Source organism: Poecilia latipinna, unplaced genomic scaffold, assembly GCF_001443285.1.
Source record: "Poecilia latipinna isolate Pla-1442-1.1 unplaced genomic scaffold, P_latipinna-1.0 Scaffold475, whole genome shotgun sequence".
In the NCBI taxonomy this organism is placed as follows: domain Eukaryota; kingdom Metazoa; phylum Chordata; class Actinopteri; order Cyprinodontiformes; family Poeciliidae; genus Poecilia; species Poecilia latipinna.
Window position 1 is genome coordinate 339,033 of NW_015113091.1, and position 5,222 is coordinate 344,254.

The 5,222-nt window shown below is 45.0% G+C and overlaps 1 long non-coding RNA gene across 1 annotated transcript; it reads right to left on the minus strand.

The window, feature by feature from the left end:
- Nucleotides 1-412: 412 nt before the first annotated feature.
- LOC106951826 (uncharacterized) lies at nucleotides 413-4,966 on the minus strand. Its single transcript, XR_001425878.1, has 2 exons — nucleotides 4,598-4,966; nucleotides 413-660 (listed from the first exon to the last, which is right to left on the minus strand). It is a non-coding gene; the product is annotated as an uncharacterized LOC106951826 (long non-coding RNA).
- Nucleotides 4,967-5,222: the final 256 nt, after the last annotated feature.

The window sequence follows — 5,222 nt, forward strand, 5'->3', positions numbered from 1 at the left end:
ATAATAATAATAATAATAATAATAATAATAATGTCTCCATGTAGTCAGTTTAATTCACCATCTCACTGTAAAGCAATAAAAGTGACTCGCATCAAATCTGGTGAGTTCAGCAGCAAACGGCTCCAGCTGCTGATCAACGCTCACCGTGTTCGTTGTTCCACCTCCTGACTCGCCATCAGGGGGCGCGTCTGAGTGAGGCGGTTTTATAGCCAATCACAGGGCTGGAACGCTGGAACCAATAGGAAAATTCAGCTGCAGTACCACCATTCAACCCTTAAAGGCAGCACTGAGACACTTGCAATCACACAATTTGCACAGAAACATAAAAACTATTCAGTTTGTCTGCAGTGAAAAGTGGATTTAGGGTTTAGTTATCAAAAGGTTTGGAGGTTCTGCTGCTGAAACGACTGGATGATAAATAAAATATTTATTTCATCATAAACATCATTTACATAAAACACTTTATGATTAGATATCACATCTTAATGAACTCAGAGTCCAATCAGTCAATAGGAGCTCAAATCCAGCCGGAAGAACCGCCCACTGTCCGGAAGACGCTCAGCAGTGTGTGTGTGTGTGTGTGTGTGTGTGTTATGGTGCTGCAGCGAGGCAGGAAGGTGAGTAGATCTTCACCGTCTCGTCCCAGGAACAATCTACCACCTGCAGAACCAAACAGCTGCAGTTACTGATCAATCAATCAATTTATTTGTATAGCACCTTTCAGCAGCAAGGCAGCTAAAAACGATCTACATCATAAACACAAATATACAAAATCATAGATAAATTTTGTTGTTGTTATACATCAGATTATTGATTATTGTTTCATTGATTATGTTTCTAAATTGGCTCCAACCAGCTGGTTCAGTCTGGATTTAAAGGAGCTCAGGGTTTCGACTGGTTTCAGTTTTCTGGAAGTTTGTTCCAGATCTGTGGTGAATAGAAGCTGAATCTAGCTTCTCCATGTTTGGTTCTGGTTCTGATAAACCAGAACCAGCAGGTTGATCCAGCAGCAGATCTTTAATCTGTTTAGTGATTTATAAACTACCAGGTGGTGTAGAGCTAGACGGTGTAGAACTAGACAGTGTAGAACCGGGTGGTGTAGAACCAGGTGGTGTCTCTACCCTCCTGGTTCTAGTCAGATCTCCAGCTGCAGCTTCTGGTCTCAGTCTGACCTGCTGCAGGAATCAAACCACTAAATCCTGGATGAGTTTCTCTGGTCTCAGACTTTCGTCCTCTGGGGCTGAATGTTCTGCTGCTGCTAGAAGGTCCACTGAGGAACCGGCTTCATGCGGCTCTGGAAGGTCAGAGGTCATCTTTAGCAGACCCCCCCCTCCCCCACATGAAGGATTGTGGCTTTACTGATGAACAGCCAGGTTACTGGAGGTAAACCCTGAGTTTCACTCTAAGAGCTTGTGCCTCCATCGAGGGGCGGATAATAAGATACATTTTAACACGTTGTTGTTGCAACTTGTCTATTCTGTCGTTAAGCTGCCGGCAGCGGAAGTTGTCTCTTCAAAATAAAAGCATCAAGTCAAAAACTGAGTCAACCATATATTGTACAAAATAAAACAAAGTAAAGACCATAAGTGCTAAAGATGTGACATAACAAATAAGGAGCTTAATTTGGGGTTATTTACATCATCTCTACTCCCAGGTTTCAGGCCTGATCGCTGAGCTACAGCTGCAGTAACTGTACTGATTCCCGCTCAGCGCCTCGACCCGACAGAGAGAAACCAGAACCGCCTGGTGTTGGAGCAGAACTGGTCCGGACCGGATCAGATGGAAACCGAGGAGGATGAACGGTGGAACAGATTCTGTTCGGCCCGCTAAGGAACGGCTGCTGACCCGGTCGGAATAGTGTTAGCATTAGCTGAACTAATGTAGCGCGTTATGTTAGCACAGCTAGCTTTCCGCTAGCGGTGGCCACCAGAGTCTGAAGAAAAATCTGAATTAAAATCTGTATTCAGACGTTTTTCTGCCACTCTTCAGTTTGTTTGGAGCTTCTGCCGTTTGTCACTGCAGTGATAAATGTGTAATTCAGAGTTTTTATTGTTTATTGTTCGGTGATAAGTGTGCTGCCAGCGTCAGCCTGTGACGATCAGCAGACAGATGCCGCCTGCAGCTAAAAGCCGCTCTGATGTTTATCTGCTTTCAGTTCTGGTTCTGTTAGACGGACTGAATGTTCTGCTGGAAGCGGCCGTCCGGGCTGAGCGGCAGGTCGGACATCAAAGTGAGCGAGTTTCCATCAAACAGAGCCTCATTAGCTTTAGCTGGCTGCAGCTTTCATCATGTAACCAACCTTTAATCCTGCTGCTGCTTCAGCTCAACCACCGTTACCTTCTGCTTTATTTATTCTGTTCGTGTTTCCAGCTGCAGGAAAAAATTTGCTCTGATTTTATTTTAGAATAAATAGTTGTTTTTTTTGTGACTGGAGCTTCTTCAGAGTAAAAACTGTAACCTGGAGGCGTTTAAAACAGTGAAGCAGGCGCACTGTTTATACTGTAACCATGGAAACGACTTAAAGCAGACTAACTGTATTCAGGGTAATTCGTTAATAAAGAGGTTGGGAATCTCCTGAAAAACATGATGTTTGCTTTGTTAAAGGTCAATAAAAAGTCATATTAATGTCTTCATAAATCACAAAGATTTAAAAATGTGAAGTTTTTAAACTAAATCTAAGCTAGCCCCAGCGCCGTGTGATACGCTGAGTTCATGCTAGCTGTCACGTCTGTCGCTAACTGTATGCTAACCATGGGTTTGGATAAAGATTTCTTTAAAGTCAAACGTTTTTGGGCGCCAAGACGAGCAGTTCCAGTCTGAATGCTGGTCATACTGGTTGTACTCCAGTTCCGCCTCCGCAGCTGGTTCTCTGAACCAGAAAGGAGCTGAAAGTGTCCTCAGGACCGCAGCAGGGCGATGACTCAGCCTCAGGACCGGAGGCTCTTCTGTCATCAACTTTAAGAAGCTCACGAAGCCAAGAGGAAGGAGCTCAGAGCCACACAGACCTTTAATGTCTCCCAATAATTACAAGCAAAAAAGAAAAACGTTAATTAAAAACTACTAATTGTTCAGAACATTCCCGCAGTGCATCAGCGTTAAACTGTTTGCTTCATTTAAAACAAGAGTTTGAATTCATATTCAGAGTCACAAGAGAAAACATGAAGGTAATAAACAGCTGGGAAAACAAACCCTGGCCAGGATTTCAGTCAGAGCTAAAAACGAAGCTAAAGATGAAGATGAGATTAACTGTCCGTCTGAACTTCCTGTCAGGTTTATGGAAATGAGCTTCTTTTAAAAGCTCAGGTAGAATCTCTTCCCTTCAGTCCAACAACACATGCAGCTCATCATCATCATCATCATCAGGAGGAAGTTAGCCGTGATGATGCTGCTGCTCAGCGCTGTGGCTAAAGGTTCATCTGCTCCAGAAGTGAAACTCGTTTCTGCTTCAAGCTCAAAGAAAACCTGAAATCCAGCTTCTCAGAAAATGGAAACCTGCCATCAGATCAATAAAATGCTGGTTTTGATCCAGGCTGATCAATAAAACGGTGGTTTGGTTGCAGGCTGATCTGCGTCGCCTGATGGTGAGCCTCTGAGCTCAGACTGACCCGACGGCCTGGACCGGACCCACAACGGGACGAGACACCAGAGGCTTTTACGACTCGCTGCTCTGAGCGGCCATCTGCAGATAGAGTGATGGATGACCCTAATTCAGCCTCACACACACACACGCACACACACACACTCTGTTATCTCAGAGCGGAGCGCTGACAGGAAGGATGTTCCCACATCAGGGAAACTCCCGTTGATCCGAACCGTTTAGTTCACTTCATTCATGCTGTCAGGACATGAAACAGCCGCGATTTTAGAGATTTACAGGCTGGAAGATACAGAAGTCAGACTGGATGGATGAGGAGGAGGAGGAGGAGGAGGAAGAGGAGGAAATGATCAAACAGATAAGGACAAACCTTTAGATGAGGAGAGGAAGAGCATGCTAAAAATGAATGAATGGGATAACGAAGGATGAGTGGGATGAAAAGCGGTGTGGAAGAGGGATGAGGATGAAGAGTGGGACATTTAGGGCTGGGTGATGAAACAATAACGATATCTATTGTCAGAGAAACATGATCAATATCCATAGAAAACATAGAAACGTCTGATAGAATATTCAGTAATTACACTGAACTTTGGTCCAGAACTGCAAGGCATTCTGGGAGACGTAGGCAGACGAAAGGCTTTAGCCGCTCAACCGCTCAAGGCTAGCTAAGCTAGCTGGGTAGCATCAACTACCTCACTCAGTCTTTGGTTACCTAGCAACTACCTACTGGATAAAACACATCTCAGGTTCCCCACAGGTCATGAAGACAGATGAGGGAGGACTGCAGGGTCAGAGGGAGGGATGAGTGATTATCATCACTATCAGTTATTATTACAGAGCAACAAGGAGGAAAAGTCCAGACAACGAGCCGAGGAGAGCGAGAGGGATGAAAGGCTGGAAAGGGAAATGGAAACTGAATTTACCATATAAAGGTAGACAGGTTGTGTGTTTTAGTTGGTCAACAACAGGAAGTGAAGAGGATGAGTGGGATAAACAGGTCACCTGGTGGGGGACGTGGAGGTTGAAGTCCAATCCACAGACAAACTCTGAATGATGCTCCACTGTGTCCAGGAGAGGCAGACGTCTGCCGAAGTCCCAAAACCTGAGGACAAAAACACAAACCCTGAGAGGGGGGCGGGTAGAGAGCAGCAGGACGACGCCGGGAAACCAGGAAGTTTATTCTGCAGAGCCAATCGATAAGATCAAGAAAACTCCAGACTCTGATGTAGAAACAGGAAAATAACTGCAGGTTTCCTGATGATTCGTATTCTGCTGGTTCTGCTGGGCAAAAGTTTTTTCTGATTTGACACAATTTAGATTCTCTTTGGTTGTTTTATGAAACTGAAGGAGATCATCTACTCTCCATTAGCGTTATATTGAAACATTTCTCATAAACCTGAATAAAAACACGGACACTGAAGAAAAGGAGTTAAAAACAGGAAACTAAAATAATGGCGGCTGCATTGTGTAAAACCGAGCGTTGATCTCCGACTGCGTCAGCTTTTTACACCGAGCTAATGCTAGCATCACCGGGCTGAGACCCGGACCAGGAGACCCGGACCAGGAGACACGGACCAGGAGACCCGGACCAGGAGACCCGGACCAGGAGACACGGACCAGGAGACCC